Source organism: Dermacentor silvarum, chromosome 10 (assembly GCF_013339745.2).
Source record: "Dermacentor silvarum isolate Dsil-2018 chromosome 10, BIME_Dsil_1.4, whole genome shotgun sequence".
Classification (NCBI taxonomy): Eukaryota; Metazoa; Arthropoda; class Arachnida; order Ixodida; family Ixodidae; genus Dermacentor; species Dermacentor silvarum.
In genome coordinates, this window is record NC_051163.1 from 55,724,246 (window position 1) to 55,743,951 (window position 19,706).

Here is a 19,706-nt window from a genome sequence, read left to right on the forward strand (position 1 = left end):
ATTGCACCACCATTACATAAAAACACCAGTGGCGGAACACAGAAAAGGCCTTTTGGAGCAGCTATTGCACAAAAAATGTGCATTTGCAGCAGACATATTGATTCTTATAGTACATAGTATAGGTCATTATTAACGAACAAGGACAATCTAGGGCCTTACACCTTGTCAGTTGAGTCTAAAATGTTATAAAAAAGAAAATAATGGAATCAAGGAGATATAAGAACATAGAAACCCATTTGTTTACATATACACCTTGATAAGTTCTCAATAGCTGCATATAATACAGCCAAACACTGTTGATGCCTTCATCAAGTTACTGTAAAATTAAATTTGTCCTCTTTTTTTATGTGCCTCCTACTTTTTAAGTCTCTGACAGCTCCTGTCCCACATGCAAAAGAGCCTGAGCAGTCTCATGGGGAGCAAGAATTTTGCCTTCATTTACATTGCTAAGAGTAGTTCCACATTACCCAGCATTTTCTTGCCTGAAATAATTTCCTTTTGCAATCCCCTTCTGCCAAAATGCCTAGACCACAAAGAATATCACAAACTGCTGTCCCTGCATGTGACTGCACCAAAGCCTTCCCTTCCAGTCGTTTAGGCGGGTAGCGTATGCACGAACCTTCGCTGCTTTGAACAGGTCCTGGGTCAGGGTAATCGCTTGGATCTTGCCCAAAAACTTGGAGCTGAGTACTTTGATGCCGTTTACTGAAAAACTGGCTCGCTCTCGCATCATATGCGTCTATTTTCAGTGAAGCTCTTCTCTGCTACAACCGTATTTCCATGTGACAGGCTCGCAATAGCTTTCACAAAAGTGTAGAGCAAGGCATACTTCTCCGTATTATCAGTCAACCTTAGACGAAAAATCTTCTGCCTCAAAGATCTTCTACACTTGCCGTCATCATGACATTAATCGACATCAGGACTGCCATTATGACAATGACACAGCAATGACTACAGGTCGTGCCTCATAATCAGAACTGGTTTTAGGGAAGTTCTTGTAGCAAGCACATGTAATTTTATTTAGACATAGGCCCCTACGAGGCCTCCGTTCTTCTCTTATCATCGGTCCCACGTACTACACACTTTAAAAATATTCATTGATAGCTAATCAATGCTGCAATAAATCAATAATACTGAGCCGCTTACGCCAAAGTCTAGAGAAATACCACCATTCACGTTCCTATTCATGACATGAATGATTGGTACCTTGGTAAAAAAAGTGCAGTATGTAAATAGGAAAGCTTAGAGCTGTCCAAAAAGCATTGTAGCGTGGGCTCGCTTCAATCGGGGAAGATCGCCATGGCTTATTTGTGCTGTAACAAGAATAATTTTCGAACAACCCCGTGCGAATCTTTCCGCAAACAAGAAAGCGCTCCCAGTCTTACTCCGCTTTCATTACAACGAATATGCCTATAACACAAGAGGTACTGCTCATAAACTCATACTTTGAACCTATACTCTACGAAAACTGAGAACACACTGCTTCCGAGTCCAGTTAAAGAAACGAGGTCCACACTAATCAGTTCGTCGCATGTGGGGCACATCAGCACGTACTCCCCAGCGCCAGATACAACAAACCAAGCGCCGCCATTTCTTCCCCAGTTGTCGTCTTCTTCGTCGTCCTCCTCCTCCTCATCCTCCTCCGACGACGACGACTCGGAGTCAGCCTCCCGGCCAGAGTCCTCTTCTTCGTCGATCCTGGAGGCTCGGCGCTTTATGCGCTTGCGCCTGACGTCACGTGCGAGCCTGCTTAGTCTACGCTTCTTTCCCGGGCGGAAGCCGCCGTCGACCTGAGAGGGGCTGTAGTTTAGGACCTTAGGCCACAGGCCGGCGCCCAAGTTGATCTCCGGACCCAGATGGAAGAGCGGTTCGCCTGCATTATGGAATTCGTCCATTGTTGGTTCGGCCGTGGAAGCACCCCGACCTATCGTTATCCACGATGTCTGCACACAAGATCCCCCTGGCCCTTGGGCCACCGCGACAACGGTCGTCAGGAGCATTCGACCTGGCAACACCCTCTCATCGCGCATCCTTTCCATCCACCTTCAAACGCGCGTCGTCGTAGGCTTCCGTGAACGAGCGCAGTTCCACTGGTATTGTGATCGACTTGATGGGACTGGTAGCTCTACGGATAATCCGAAGCATCCGTGAAGCTCCTGCAAGTAGACGACCTCAGTCGGCGAGCTCGGCGAGCACGAGCATGTTATCGGGCACGAGCTCATCTCCAGGTGCTGCTTTGTCCTCTGTCCCGGTGCCTTCGTCGTTGCTGTGGGACGCTGGTTTCGTGGTCTTCATCTGCTCGCATTGCAACGCAGAAGGTAACATCCTTGTCCAATCTGGATGCGGTATGAATGAAATGCGAGCCGATAACTATCCTCCTCGACTGGTCTGTTCGCTGCGGTGATGCCACAGGCGATTCAGAGAGACGTTGCCGTTCTTGGGGCTGCGCCCAGCGTTTCCGTCTTCTGACGTTTCTTCAGCTTGGTCTTTGTAATCTGCGCAATGAAACCCCAATGCATAACGCGTGAGCAAGTGGCCGGGAAGTAGGCGAATATTAAATGCGAAGCATTTCTTGGCGAACATTTGCTACTTTGACCGTATCTATCTATCTATCTAGCCGCCTACGACTTTGTGCTCTCATGGTCGTTTCGTTAGCGTAGGTATGTACCGAAATTCGCATACTATGACAAGAGCATATGACGAACATAATGATATGTTATGACATGAATATCATGACATGCGTGTCATGTAGGTCATGACAATGACTCCGCGAAAAATATTAACACTCAAAAACCACTGAAATGGGGTCGGACTGTGGGTACTAAGTGAAGGAAACACTACATGATGCTGGTAGAAGTCATAGTCATGACCATGACTGAGCAAAAATGACAATGACTCAGCGAAAAAAAACATTAACCCTCAATAAACACTGAAATGGGTTCGGACGTCGGTACTGTGAGAAGGAAAGACTAAGGGAGGCTGGTAGAAGTAATAGTTATGAGGATGACTCAGCAAAACTGATATTGATTCAGCGAAAAAATATTAACCCTCAAAAGCCACTGAAATGGGTTCTGACGTTGGTAATAAGTGAAGGAAACACTAAAGGATGATGGTAGTAGTCATAGACATGACCATGACTTAGGAAAATGACAATGACTAAACGAAAACACATTAACACTCAAAAACCGCTGAAATGGATTCGGACGTGGCTAGTGAGGGAAGGAAACACTAAAGGATCGTGGTAGAAGTCATAGTCATGAGCATGACTCAGAGAAAATGACCATGACTAAGCGAAAAAAACACTTAAAATCTACTGGAATGGGTTCGGACGCGGGCACTAAGTGAAGAAAACACTAAAGGATGATAGCATAAGTCATAATCATAAGCATAACTAAGGATTTTGCCTTAACCTCTCTTAGGTGTAGCTAAAGGGACTCCTGAGGACTCATGACATGAAATGCATGTCATGTAGGTTATGAAAGAGCCACCTACGTCTCGGTGCTCTCCTGGTTGTTTTGTTAACATGGTAGGCTCCCCGCACACTGCTTCGCATAACAACGATTCCCACAGGGCATGGGATCTGCCGTCTTTTTTAGATTATTAGATTAGAATATTAGAGGCAAAGGCACATTTTGAAATGATATGATAATGAATAGAATGGCGCTCATACCTCGAGCTCCCTTCTTCGTCTTCTTCTTCGTCGCGCTAATTTTTAGCCACCTGTGCTTTCGCTAAACAACGAAATGACTACAACACGACGACGATGGCGCGAAAGCGGCTGCACACCTCTGGTTTTCTTGAGGTGCGCCGCTAATAAATGTTATTTCTCTCTCTGATGCCTTCTTATGCACTCCTTTATTTCGCGTAGGTCGGATATTCCCCTGACCATTCGGTTTAAAACCACACAGATCCCACGAACTGCGGCAGTCGGTGCAAGGGCAGCTGTGATGAAAGGGCAAAACGGCAAAATAGGCGTAGCGCACTTCGGCAACGAACGCCCCTTGTAACCATGAGCCCAGTGTATGGAGACACGCAATACACCGCCACCATTGGCCACCCCGGCGTCTAAATCTTCACACGCAGCGAAAAGCTTGCGCGACAACCAGGGCATCTCAAATTGAGCTATATATCAAGCCTGTGGCATGTCGCGTGTTTCGCATCCAAGCCTTGGGGTGTCACTACCATCGAAACAACGGCAGCGCACCGCCGGTAGCGGTAATCCAAGCGCCAGCTATGTCTTTATATTGTAAACAGTAGTTGTAACGCTTCAAACTAATATATACACAAAACATTTTTCTTTCAAATTTTAAACTGCTTGAAGAATATTCAGCTTAACGTTGAAAAGTTTATATAATGTGGCAACTTCTTGGATGGGTTACGGCAAGAGAGAGTAGGCAGTGTGGACCAGAAGACAAACAGTCGCTACAGAATTCGCCCTTGTGAAAGCTAGGTCGTTAAGTGTTCATACTCAAATCGAGCAGAAGCTTGTTGAATCTTACGAACGAAGTGTCGTGACATCTTCTGCTACAAAAGTGGAAGAACTTTAGCAACACACCAGTCAGCTGCTACGGCTGTATGCGGTCAGATGTACGTCGTTCAGCGACGGACAGCTTGTGTTCACCAGAAATGTGTGGGGGGACTGTACGTAGTACATTTTGCACATAAGCACTTATGAATATTCCGCGCCAGTATTTCTTGTGAAACACCGTTCACGTGCCCCCCCCCTTTTTTTTTCATGTAAACATCGATGCTGTTATAATAAAGCTGTTTATCTGCAGCAATTTCGTGTGATTAGCATTCGGTTTTCGCTCGGCCTTCAAAGGGAAACCCACCAGCTGATGTTGAATCCCACGTGTGACAAGGCTAGTTCAAGTGCGCGTTACACGTTCGCGAGGCCACAGGGGTATGTGCCATTGAGCTTGAACCCTTTCTGCACTATCACCAGAGTCGGCTCACCTTTCAGCGTGACACCACCACCACTTGCACCACTACCGCCCAAACTTGTGAGCCAATAAAGCTTCGCCTAAAAATATATATATATTATGTGAACGAGATAAAATTCGGATATACCTTGCCAAAGCAAACGGGCAGCGCAACAGCAATAGCAGAAGCAGACGACGCCGGCGTCGGTCGTCTGCTGGGCAGTACTCCTCCCAAGTGTCAGTGCGCTTTCAATACACATTTAACTTTCTAAACAACTAGAAATTATTTAGATGTCGGCTGTCGTTTAAAAATTTAGAATATAAGTTAATAATATTTAAAACATCATCTAGTATTAGTAAGTGAAGATTTGTCTGGTATCAGTGCAACTACCGTTAGAATCCAGGCGGCGCTGGTGTCGCCTTCGAAAACCGGCCCTATTGGTTCTATGGGAACGTCATGGCCTCGGCTATATCGCTATATTCCGATTTAGACACCCGACTTAACCACACTGTGGAATTTACGCAAGTAATTCGGTCACAAAAATTTATCACTCTGCGCGTTCCTCGATGCTTCGCGGCGCGTTCCGTCCATACATCGCTGGGATGCCATGGCCGCTTGTAGGCGCGAGCATGCACGTGAAGCTGCCGCGACGGGCTGCAGATAAGAAAACGAGAAAAAAAAAACACAACGAAAAACAAACTGATCTAAAACGGATTAGCAATCCTATGCCGCAGTTTGCTTTTTTTTTTTCAAACTGTATTCAAAACTTTGTCATTCAATCCTCAGCCTATATAAAGAATAGGTTCACACAACTGCGGTAAAAGAACACTGAACTATTTCTAAGTGCGACCGCATTTGGCGTACGGCGGCGAACGCATCATTGTTGTTGTGGCATTTTAGTTGGGTTGCCACGTGGCATAACTTCATATTGGATATCAGTTTGCTGAATCTGGGTTTCTGCTCCCTAGACGATGTAGTGATAAAGCCCCAGAGAAGGCGCCGCAGTGCTGTGTGCCGCGTGATCACTAATCAGAAAGACAATGAGAGAAATAGAGACAGCGAATTTGGCATCGGTGGTATTCCAATTGGTATTCGCGGGCTTCTTTCACGCTCGTAAAAACACTGTTATGTAGCACGTATTCAGCAACAGGAATCTGTATCAGGAGTTTTTCATGTTGCTCTACAATTCCCTCCTCGACACATTTCATCGAACCATAATATTTCAGAAGTTGATTAATTGATCAAGACTAATTATCTAATGAGGCGGAATGCACAAAAATAATCCAAGTATTTCTGAGCGACGACAGACAACATTACCGTGGTTCTGTACAGCTACGTGACATTTCTATATATTTAAATCTTGTTGTATGAAGGTTGGGACACCCTCTCTCTATATATATATATATATATATATATATATATATATATTGTGGGCATTTATTGTGCACTTCATCATCTGTACATTATCATCATCATGCGTGTGCCCGTCTTCTTCATCGCGCGTGCGGGCGCATCATCAGCGTGGACTGTGCCGAAGGCTGTTCATGCCGGTTGTGGACGCCGCCCTTCTTCTCCGTGTCGTCTCTCGGGCTCAGTAAAGGTCTCGTCTTACTGTGACATCACAGTGGGCAGTGGGCACAAGCGGCGACCCGAACGCAGCTCCGGGGAGTAGGCCAGGGGTGTAGAGGACGGGGAACCAAGAAGCACCTCCACCACTTGTGACGTCACAGTAAGGTCGGACCTTTATTGAGCCCGAGAGACGACACGGCGAAGGGCGACGTCCACAACCGGCATGAACAGCCCTTGGCACAGTCCACGCTGATGATGCGCCCGCAGGCGCGATGAAGAAGAAGGACACACGCATGATGATGATAATTTAAAGATGATGAAGTGTACAATACCAGCCGTACCGAGCATACCGGGCCGTACCGGGCCGTACCGAGCAATACCGGCCGTACCGGCCGTACCGAGCCGTACCGAGCATGCCGGCCGTACCACGGCCGGTATAATCGTACCGCGGCCGGCGTGCTCGTACCGTGGCCGGCGTGCTGTACCGTGGCTTGGTGAGCACCGTGGCCTGGTGAGTGCCATGGCTGGTCAGCGCCGTGGCCGAATCACGTCCGGGTCACCCATATTGTAGATGTATACATAGCGTGCATGTCTTGCACGTGAAGAAGTTCCTTAAGCACGAGTAAGCATACATCTACAAACAGAAGCTTATTTATTTAAGAACGTTGCGAGTCGAGACGCTGACATGGATTTCCGACGCTGCTCGACGAGTGTCCAGTTCTGATCTGGTCAAAAACCTCCGAGCCGCCGCCAGAGGCACCAACAGCAGTCATGGACGCCGCGCGCGTTCGGGGCTTACGCGGGCAAAACGCCGACGGCGTCGACAATAGTTCCGCGCGTTGCTGGTGCTGCTACAGGGCGTTCAGCGTTTCTTCGGCAAGCAGCGTTTACGGAAAAAAAACACCGCATATCCACGGGGTGAATGATGATGAGTGGGCGAAGCTCCGGAGGGAATCATCGGTAAACCGTGAATCTTCCGTGTAATTCGCCCAGTCTCGCCGCACTAAATCGAACGAATGACTTCCACCAATGACACGCGCCATATGTGACGTCATTCCTATTTTATAACAGCGCCCTTCATTATAATTGCACCATCTCCCGCTTAAGGGGACGCTAGCACAAACGCGTTAGAAACGTGCAGTACTCTCTAGTAAGGGGGAGAGGCCACAGCGCCTTACGCAGCCGTTTACACATGCCGGAACGTGCACCTCGTTTGCCGACGCCATCACATGACTGCTGAGAGAGTATAACCCCCGTATTCATAAACGCTCCTCGACTTCAACTTGACTTGCCACCGCCTTCAACGCGTTTCGAACGCGCTGCCCAAGGCGGTGGCAAGTCAAGTTCAAGTCGAGGTACGTTTATGAATACGGGGGTAAGGCGGAGAGGCCACAGCGTCTTACACCAGCTTCGTACACGGGCCGTAACGCGCTAGCACAAACGCGTTAGAAACGCGCAGTCTTTCGTTAATGTTGGGTATTTATTGTCATCGTGGTGCGTGTGTCCATGTGCGCTTCGTGGCGTATGGTTAACGCCACGCGTTCGGAAGCGAGGGGTCCCTGGTTCGATTCCGCGCTACGGACACAACTTTCGGAATTTTTTTTAGGAGCGAAGCTCCTTAGGGTGTGGGTCTGTCCCCCCTCTGTAGTAGTAGTCGTCGTCATAGTAGGTAGCCACGTCTACTTTTATGAAAAAAAAAAGTTGCAGTGGCTTAGCTCGGCTATGCCAGGATATACGTAGCGTTAGCAAAGGTTCAGCTGGTTATTCTTAGCTTATTCTTAAGATTATTCTTAAGATAAGATTATTCTTATGAGTCAAGCTTCTCCGTTCTTCTGCGCTGTTGAGCAGCATTTGCGCTCTTCTTCTCCATGGCTATACCACACTGGCAAACGCCAGTCAGAAGCGCAGCGGCTCCAGCGCAGTGTCAGACGGCGACTGCACAGCGAGCGCGCGCCGGCGCCAGTGCGTCTACCACGGCTACGACGTCACTCCTCTGGAATTCGCAGACCGGCGCCGGTGATCCGCGCGCGGCGGCGGCGGAGTGCGCGAGAGGTGCCGGTTCCGGTGGCTCCGGTGCGCATGCCGTGTGACATCACTGACCCTTGCGCATGCGCAGCACGGCTCTTGATGTGCCGCGCGAAACGGGCTTGGCTAGGCCAGTGCAGCTAACTCTACAAAAATTCCGAAAGTTGTGTCCGTAGCGCGGAATCGAACCAGGGACCCCTCGCTTCCGCACGCACGGTGCTAACCACTACGCCACGAAGCGCACATGGACACGCGCACCACGATGACAATAAATACCCAACATTAACGAAAGACTGCGCGTTTCTAACGCCTTTGTGCTAGCGCGTTACGGCCCGTGTAAGAAGCGGGTGTAAGACGCTGTGGCCTCTCCGCCTTACCCCCGTATTCATAAACGCTGATGGCGTCGGCAAACGCGGTGCACGTTCCGGCATGTGTAAACGGCTGCGTAAGACGCTGTGGCCTCTCCCCCTTACTAGAGAGTACTTCACGTTTCTAACGCGTTTGTGCTAGCGTCCCCTTAAGCGGGAGATGGTGCAATTATAATGAAGGGCGCTGTTATAAAATAGGAATGACGTCACATATGGCGCGTGTCATTGTTGGAAGTCAATCGTTCGATTTAGTGCGGCGAGACTGGGCGAATTACACGGAAGATTCACGGTTTACCGATGATTCCCTCCGGAGCTTCGCCCACTCACCATCATTCACCCCGTGGATATGTGGTGTTTTTTTTTTCATAAAAGTAGACGTGGCTACATACTACTACGACTACTACTACTACTACTACTACTACTACTACTACTACTACTACTACTACTACCACTACAGAGGAGGGACAGACCCACACCCTAAGGAGCTTCGCCCCTAAAAACTCGAAGTCCCGCTCTGCTGCATTCGCACATCCGCTAGAGTTGACCAGCTTTGCCGCAGTGGTAGCACATGGGATTCTATTAGGAGTGCACCATATGTCAGCCTTCCGGAATTTCCTCTCAAGTGGAGGCGGCGTGAACCGAGGTTCGGGTACATGAGTAGTTGCCGCGCCGAAGGTACGTCCAGGGGTTGCTCTGAGTACCTCAGCGTACAACACCGTTGGCCGTACCGGTGACGACGCTTGTGACTGTGCTTGTGGGTGCTGTTCGCAGTCTGCTTGTCTCACGTCATCGCGAACCACTTCTGCCAATTGAGAGACTGCTGTAGGTATATTGTTCAGCGTTTGCCTCTGGAACTTCTCTCGAACCACAGATCTTACGAGTCCTTCGGAAGCCCTCACACGGGAATCGGACGACAGGATTCGCTTATCCCCTTTTTACAGAAAGGGGAAGAGCTGGCAATTTGGTCTCTTTAGGTCCCACTTGTAACAATGGGCCTCTTCGATTATGCAATCCCGGAGTGTCCGCAAACGGTCCGCGGCTTCCGGTCTGATCAGCCCTGAGAGAAAAGCGCGTCACAGTCACGTGATCCAGCTGTCGGGGACCCGAGATTTCGGTCGAAGCACCGCGACCGGAAGTCACTCTCCTGGCTGCCGTCGTCTGCTCTTTGCTACTCGTAGATAGCCCCCTAACCAGCATCTTTATTAGCGTGGCCTCCGAAATGGTGCAGTCTCAGAGGCGTACGTCGCCGACACAACCATGAAGCTAGCACAGTGTAATCGTAGCCTGAGCACGTAGAACGTTTTCGCAAAGCGCAGTTTATTACGCCGCGCTAGCCAGCTCATTGCAAGAGAAATTTAAGTGGAATTCCCACACGGACGTAAGCAAAATCGTGGTGGTGAAATATATCTATTGGCCCTAAAATTGCTGTGGAGAGACTCCGAAATCATGGTCGTGCCACGTCGCTGTTCATGCAGAAAGCATCCACCTACATCCTCAAAGCTCGCGAGACCGTCTGCTAATTAAAGGCCCGACGTGTGAGAGAGCGCTTGTACACAGTCTACTAATCCTGCACGTCAAGAATCAAACGCTCGAACTTGGTAGCAGAATGGATCAACATATATGTCAACAGCAATTGCTCCGCGAATCTCCTGTTGTATACCACCCCAGCTACCGGCATGAAATAGTCACATGCAATATATGATTCCTTGCACGTACACTAGTTTCACTTACCTGAAAAGCAAAATTTAAATGCAATGAGCATGACAGATTTCGTGAAACAGATTAAGAAAAGCAAGCATGTGCGCCCGATCGCTGTGCTTCTTTCTTTAAAAAAAAAAAGACGCAGACTAAAGCTACAACAATTAGACGGCTCGTAAAAAACTTGCATGATGGCACACAAAGCACCGATGTAACAGAAGCGATAACTCAATGCACAGTAGTTGCCGTCTGGAGCGCGCAAAGTACGCAGAAGCACACGGAACATTTCACAACATGGCGTCAAACACCGCGCGCATCTTTTTAAGACAGCCGTCGTCTGCTAGCTACTTGCGCTTGTTCGAGCAAACATCTGCTGACAGCTCCAACAGTCCACGGGCAGTCCGGAACTTGCGGTCCGTGAAAAAAAAATCACAGCATATCCACGAAGTGAATGATGATGAGTGGGCAAAGCACCGGGGGATCATTCGGGTAAACCACAGCTACGGACGAGAGATAAAGAGAGCGCGCGTCGGGAACGAGAGAGAAAATTACACCATCTTCCTGTAGGGGAACCCTGAGTAGTATGCGAAGCAGCCATGGGGTCGACTCAAGGTAGTTTTAGCAGCTGTATAAACGTGGACATGCAGCAGCACCAGCAACGCGCAGAACTGTTGTCGACACCGTCGGCGTTTTGCCCGCGTTCGCACCGACCGCGCGCAAAGTGGAACCGGAACCGGAAGTGGAACCGGAAGTAGAACCGGAAGTGGAAGTGGAAGCGGAACCGGAATGCCATCTAGTGAACACTTCATAAAACTACAGGTGGCTACGGACACACAACGCCATCTATTGAGCAATTAATAAACTAGAGGTGGCTACACACTACTACTACTACTACTACTACTACTACTACTGCTACTACTACTACTACTACTACTACTACTACTACTACTACTACTACTGCTACAGAGGAGGGAACGACCCACACCCTAAGGAGCTTCGCCCCAAAACGAACGCGCTTCTGAAAACACTCGGACTAGTGGGCGGAGCTTCGGAAGCTGTCCGAGCAAAATCGAGTGCGGCACAGCAGTCCCAAGCAGTCCGGGACTGTCAGGGGCTGATAATCTAAGAGGCCCAATGGTAGTTCAAGGGCGCGTTACAGGTCCCCGAGTCCACAGGGGTATGTGCCATTGAGCTTGGACCCTTTCTGATCGATCACCAGGATCGGCCCACTTTTCAGCCTGACACCACCACCACCACCGCCGACACTTGTGAGCCTATGAAGCTTCGCTTAATGATGAATTTGCCTTGACGACAGCACGTTGCGTTGTACTGACACTATCAATATGGGATGTGCAAAGTCTAAGAACTCTTTCCCTAACAGTGCAGACATCCATCACCTGAAACAGGCAGCGTAGCACTGTGGCAGATAAGTGAAAGCAATATTGGTGCTGTCGACATATCGGGTGGTTCATGGGGTTACGTTGATCTGAATCAGTATGTAAAACACACACACACACACACACACACACACACACACACACACACACACACACACACACACACACACACACACACACACACACACACACACACACACACACACACACACACACACACACACACACACACACACACACACACACACACAAACGCGCGCGCGCGCGCGCGCATACGAAACAACAAACGCCGTACAAAGAGACGCTTTTCAGCAACATACAAAATACATTACCATATTCCAGATCGGCATAAGAACAATTTATGTACACCAACACCATTGATGAAACACATAGTGAGGATCGTAATTAGTCAACCAAAAATTGCTGTGGTTTAGCTTCGGTTAACCCTGGTGGATAGCGAAAGCTTCACTGCCCTGGCTGGGCCCATTGTCGAGCAGTGGCCGAGGTGTGGTTTCGCACAACTCTACTCGGGCAACGGCGGCAATGCCTTCTTTCAGGACTCCGTAAAGGCCTAAATATAGTCTGACGTAGCGTGAACGCGCGCAAACGTTATGTCACGTTGGCGAGAACAACAGCGGCTATAGCTGGACCGATGGTTCGTCGTGCTGGCGCCGCCAACATAACCGCACGCGCGCCCAACGCGCCCAGACGCACCCGGCGTCTACGTAACCAGACGCGCGGTCAATGCGCTCCGACGCGCCCGGCGTCTGATAACGCTCGCCCGCGTACCGATGGACTATAAACGCGCCTTAATGCTCTCTTGTGGTTTGACCTCTATACTCGCGGATAACTTTCCGTGGCAATGAAAGGAAAGCTACAGGCGCGTGGCTGGTGCACATGTGTTACCGCGCCGAGTAGTCCGGCAGCGTTTGACAGTGCTTTTGGTTGCTCGGAATAGACGCTGAATCGACGCAGCTTCCACGTGCGACGGTTTCGCGTTTGCTCGGACGCGGAAGGGAAAAGCCGCAAAATAAGCAAACTTTCACACTCAGTTGTGTGTTCTGTCTTATTTACCTGTTGCTAATACGGTGTTTCTGTTTTCTCTTCCCCAACCTAAACAAACCTGTATTTAAGCGAGGGACTCTTTTCAGAAGCGCTCTTACTTGTGCGCGCTTAGCCTCCGTAGCTTTCCCTTCATTTCCACAGAAAGTTGTCCGCGAATATAGCTCTCAAGGGGAAAACTGTTGAGTCGCCGACGGCTGCCCGAGGGAGCGTAATGAAGCTTTCGCGTGTTGAAGCAAGTCCCACCTTCGACATCGCACCAGCTTCTTTCTGGATCCATTAGAAGCAAACACTTGTACCGCACAGTTTTAGGCGTACATTTATTTTGCTTTAAGACGATAGCCTAAAAGATATGAGGCAAGGTTAAGGTACTTTTAACACTGAATCTGCATATTGAACTTGTTCGCAACATTTTTTTTATATAGTTGCAAAACGCGCAGGTTAACCAGAACAATCAAGGAGGCTTTATAAACGCGCCCTAATGCTCTCTTGCAGTTTCACCTGTAGATGTCAAGGTGAAAACTGTTGAGTCACCGACAGCTGCCCGAGGAACCGTAATGAAGCTTTCGCTTCAAAATCACCGCAAGGAGGCCCGGAACAACAATGATTCCGTAATTGCCCGTTCACCTTGGAGCGGTGCCCTTGACGGATGCAGCTGCAAGGGGGGGGGGCGTTTCATGCCGTTGCGTTAAGGGGGCGATACGTGTAAGCGCCGCGCTCCTATTTGGCCCCTGTGGATGGCGCTGGACAGGCAGCGGAAGTAAAACGGGCAATGTGCCTGCATCTTCAGAAAGAGCACGCACTTGACCTTTAACTTAAACTTGGGTTGGGCAGACGGGTTGGTATTTTCTCAAGTAGTTTTATGCCAGGTATATCCGTACACAGAAAGGTTCGGAGATGGAGATTAGGGGCATGGGCCCGGTCAAAGTCAGCGCTTTGAGACACTTGGCACGTTGGGCGCTTCGTATAGCAGCAATTGAACTAAGTGAGCGCACGCATCTTCCAGCTCACGGGGAAGATCGAATTTACTTACCGGCCGCGTTCGTCGCCTAGAGAAACGTTTGCTGCGCGTCCCTCATGTTACTGTGAAACAAGTGTATTTTTACGAGGTCAAGCAGATCGTGTGTTGTGAATTGAGCGATTGTAATTCTGAATAACAGTTCCACTTTCTTGCAAGGTTCACCCTGGTGGGTCATGCGTCCGTCATTGAAATATTGTCATCATCTTGTCGCAATGCGCAAGCCATCGCTCATGAGTATATCTAACAAAGGTTGATCTTGCAGTATCAATATCGGTATGACATGGCCAATGCAAGTGAACAACACTTCTTATGCCACACATTGAATGCAGTTCCATCAAATCGTGCAAGTTGAACCCAGAGCAGTGCAGTGCTGTCGGAGCCAAATATATTACATGGAAGGCGACTTGTTACCCAATGCAGCAGCAGCTATCGCTCTAGCAAACTTTGCGAGTTTCGCGAAAATATTTCTTCAAGTTCTCGCCATCAAGAATCCCAGAAGAGCCATTCTAAACCAGTCTGCCTGGGACATAAGCGCTTTAGTTCACCATTACTCCTGCATGTTTTAGAAAAAGTGGCCACACAATATTATAGGTCACGTTTCACAATACCGCTAATGAGGCAGTCTACTCTGTGTTGATATAGTTTCAGTGCAGCTAACAGCTAGGTTGCGCCCGAACGGAAAGCGGACCCTTTCCGTCATGACGCCGCCAGACGACGCTGTACGCAGATGGCGTGCTAGGTGACTGCAGGCTAGGTGACTATTTGTCACCGCCCCGTTTCAAAGGAGATCTCATTAAATCATCGTCATCATCATGTACTGTCAAGAAAGTTAGCAACCGAGAGTACGGTATTTCGAATTGTCAAAAGACACCCGGGAGTCATCATAAAGAATGTGACAAAAAGAGACATTGAATAGACGCTGAGCATGGAAACAAACACACAAAAATACCACGGAGATTTAAAAGAATGACAAGAAAGAAATCAACTGTAGCTAAAAGGGTGATGTTAGGCTTCTGAGGCCAAACGAATATCGGAGCAAATATTCGCAACACGATCAGGCATTTATCTGCTGCACCAAAAGTCCGGAAACGACTCGACACGTCGTAATGGAAAACCACGATACTCACCCAACAAGACCCCGCAGAAAACATCCACCCTCCAGAAGCGCTGGAGTTCGTGTGGATGGAAGCCATAACTGCTAAGTGGTCGAGATAGGCAAGATACGTTTAGAGTATTCGCAAAAAAGACAGAAAACACAATTCAGAGCCCTTTTCCTGTCGAGAAAATGGGGGTAAGCGAACCTTGTGGCAAGACGACACGGTCGCAGGAGTTCCGCTTCGTTAGCCCTAAACTCAGGGTCGGTGGCTCTTCACTGACGTTTCGCCAGTGCTTCAGAAGCCCTCACGCAAGAATCGGACGACAAGCTTCGCTTACCCCCATTTTCTATACAGGGGAAGGGCTGGTAATTTTGTCTCTTTGAGTCCCACGTGACATTCTGCCATTGAGCTTGGACCCTTTCTGCACTATCACCAGGATCGCCCACACACGACATAGCCGCTGCCATTGAGTTTGGACCCATTCTGCCCTATCACCAGGATCGGCCCACTTTTCAGAATGACACCACCTCCACCACCACCACTACCACCGTCGCCGAAACTTGTGAACTGCCTAAAGCTTCGCATAAAAAGATGACTACTGCGTTCCAAGCCGAAGATCAAGAAACGGTCTTCTCTTTTCCTCGAGCGGTGCTTCACTTCTGATATTTTTAGAGAGCATTCTCTCTAGACATTTTTCACCGTAAATACTCACATAAGCTGTGGGTGCGTGCGACGAATGCAGGCGCCATTTTGTCGTCGTCTACGCCGTTGACCTCTGGAGGGCGCAAGAACCTGCGCGCGTCGTTTCAAGATGGCTTATTACTTCCGTCAATATATATATATATATATATATATATATATATATATATATACAAATTGCGCTGAAGCCAACAAACACTTCGAAGGACATCATAGGGGAAATTCTTTGTCGTTTATAATTGAAGTCACAAATGCGAAATAGCCGAAGATTCAAGTGAATGAAAAAATGCTCTACGCCGGATGGATACGCACCAACGCATTCCCATTACGCGCGCGATTCTCTTAGCATATGATCAATGTCGGCGCCAATTTCCCTTCCACTTGATTGGGTATTTATGTTTCTCTCAATAGCGCCTCTTCCTCTTCACAACCACAATCTCTCTCTGCCACGTTTCAGTTATAGCAAATTCTGTATATTCTGCTGGTGTACCGTAATAAGCGGCTGGATACAGCCAAGTAATGCACTCTAACACGACATTAAAACGTGTCCACTAAGAAATTTGAGTGCGGGCGATCCACTTGTTTAGCCAGAAAAGTCATGCATACCTGGTTTTCTGCATGCATTTTGATCAAGATATCGCACCACTATTCTATGAAGGGACCGCTGACCGAGGGACAACTGAGTATAGTATTTCAGAGCTCCCGGTGCATCGGTATGAAGCTAGAGCTTTCTTTGCAACGTTAAATAACGCGGTATTAAAATCTAGGTTATTTTTATTACTAAACGTCAGCGGCAAGCCACCCTTTGTAGGCAATGACAATCTCAAACTAAAGATTGTCGGCCATTCCACTCCGTGAAGATGAATGATAAGCGAAGCTTGTCCCTTTGTAAACCTAACCACCCCCTCTGCCACAAACTTTATGTTTACAGGAATGTGCCCTTGTGAATAACGATATCAGCATGGGTGAATACTGGTGACATCAATGAAGACAAGTTGGCAGTGACAGAGATATTTATGGAACATCGGACACTTCAGCGGTCAATGTTTTCCAAGATAGCTGAGCAACCTTGTGATCACTGTGGTGTACTGCAAGGGGTGATGTTCATTAAGCACCTCCAAGGCATTGTGTCGCTGTTAGTCGGAGCGGATTACACTGATGAAGGACAAGTTGTTGTCGAACCACAAAAGCTTGCGTTCGATGTCTCTAGTTTGCTAGGTGGCCTGCATGGTTAGCAGAATCCGCCCGCCCATTGCTGCTTGCGATTCTTCAAAATTAAGTTGCTTCAAAATTAAATCCGTCCATCACGTAAGACCGTGAATGGCTCATACACCTTTAAGCAATGGATCATACCCCCGTAAACGCGGCCTCCCCATTACGACGACAGAAGACAAGTGAAACTCTTCGCTCGAACGATGAGCGGTAACGGAGCCAGCTGTGCAAGAAGATGACGATGCTAGAGCTATTGCTGATGATGATAGTTTCTGCGAACAGACACAGACGTTCAGGCTAGACATGGACAAGTTTCGCTTGTAAAAATGTGAAGGGGTTGAATTACAATGACATTTATTTTCTCGCTATCTTGCCGTGTTTTGGGGCCTGCCTAAACTACTAACACTGATTAAGTTAACAGACACATCCTTTATGGTACAGATAAACCGAGTGTATCTGATTGGACCGAGTGAATGAGTGAGCAAAAACTTAATTGAAAATAAATAAATATAGAAGGCACGCTAGTTGGGGCCCCTATTCCAGGGCTCCACTGGCACGAGCGGCTCGCTGGGCTTGGTCCAGAAGAGCCAATTGGCTCTCCGGGTCCTCGTCCGCAAGCCATGCCTCCCACTGCCTATTCATCATGAGTGAATTTTTTAGTAATATTGGGTTGTCTATGTGCGGAGGCCCCTTGGCACACTCCCATGTGGTGTGTTTTAGTGTGGGTATTTCTGCACACCACGGGCACTCGTCAATGAACCTCGTGGGGTGTATTCTGTGTAGGTGGTGCAGGTTGGCGTGTGTATTCGTCTGAATACGACGCCAGTCCCTCTCCTGTTGGCTGTTCAAATGCGAGTGAGGATGTTCAAAACGTCTCCGCTGCTGCCTTTGCTGTAAAAGGATGTCACGAGAATTCGGTGGAAGGTCGTCGCTGGGCCCTGCCGCTGCTGGGACGTTTAATCCTCGAGCAATACGGTCTGCTCTCGCGTTACGTACCTGCCAGTCCCTCGTGTGCTGGACGCCATATGATAGTGTGGTGCCTTTCTAATCGATTCCCCAAAATTTTGATTATTGACTGAGGTGTCGTCCCATTTAGAAACAGGCGGCAAGCTGCTTGTGAGTCGGATAATATGACAGCCGAATTGGTTTGGCGCTCGGCGTCCTGAATGGCCAAGGCGATGTCTGCAGCCTCTACCACGCATGCCGATAAGGTTTTGAAGGGTGCCATTGTAATGTTGTTCTGACACGTACAGCCTACGGTGAACGAACGTGTCGGAGCTGGTTCGACTAGCATCCGTGTAGTACACTCCCGGTCCTATGCCGAAACGTTTGTTAAGAGTCTTTGCCTTCGCTCTGCGTCGTCCGGGATGGTACTTGGGGTGCGCACGAAAAGTCATTTCCGCTCATTTCGTTTATATTACGTTAATTACATTAAAGGTCATGCGCTGCAAACAAATCACTTTGTTGATGTTGCACGCTCCTGTGCATGTACGGAAGCTTTATGAAATATTTGCATGGAATCAAATAAGGCAGCGTTACATCTAAGGAGGCTGCATTAAACAGCATAAACTTTCAACTCCGCCTAGGTGGCTCCATGAGAAACAGTAAATAGTGATCGCCGGATCTTACAGAAAAAAGTTACCTATTTAAATTTCTTCATTCACAAGTATACTTGTGAATTGACCAGGACCGGAATAGAGGAATTACTCAAAAGTATAAATTATTTCAGCGTTACTTTCCTCCGAACTTGGACTAATATCGCGGAGATACCATAAACAGAAGGAGCTGACCTGGCACATTCAGTGCGTCCTCTGCAGCCCTTTTATACGCTGCTTAATTATCTTTATAAAAAATCGCTTTTTCAAAATTTCATCCATCACCTTCCCTCGTTTTTGTTTGAAGACACCACCAGTGACACCGAAAGCTCACTCGATGTGTAAGCGATAGGGCCGCGGGGGGTGTTGTAACGTGCGGACGTCTTGCGTGCAATATTGTCGCTACTCAACATCTGGTTCCTTTGGGACGTGTAACGCTTCATGTTACTGGGACTTCAAGAAGACCCCTGCGGTTAGGAAACCGGAAAGCTGTAAAAATCAGCCAGCCGTACGTGATATCTTGGCAGTAGCGTCCTAAGTGGCGTTCGCTATGGAGACGTACCGGCACAGGTTCAACTGGTCGGCCAAGACCTGGTGGAGAACATCAGGAAAAAAAGTATCTCGGGTTTGCCTACTGAACCTGCGCATCTGTGAGAGTGCTGCGTGGAACGATCTCGGGTGCTCTACAGTTCATGTTCCCAAAGTATCGCCCCGGTTACAGCATGTCTCACCAATAATGTAACTAACTTCATGTAATTGGTTACTGAGAAAAGTCCTTGAAAAAAAATGCAATGGTTAAATTACAAAATTACCCCAAAAAATGTATTACATTACAAGTGAATAATTACAGGCAATTTGTTGCGGACATCTTGTGTTCGGTCATACAGGCCCAATACGCCCATTCATTGAACTTTTGTAAACTGGAGTGACTGGTGTTTTTGTCAGTGGAGTAAAACTTTCGTTCCATACTCGTACGGCTACGTGCACAAAGTCAACATTGGACGCTGGAAGGGGAAAGCATGTTGGCTGTACGTTCTGCT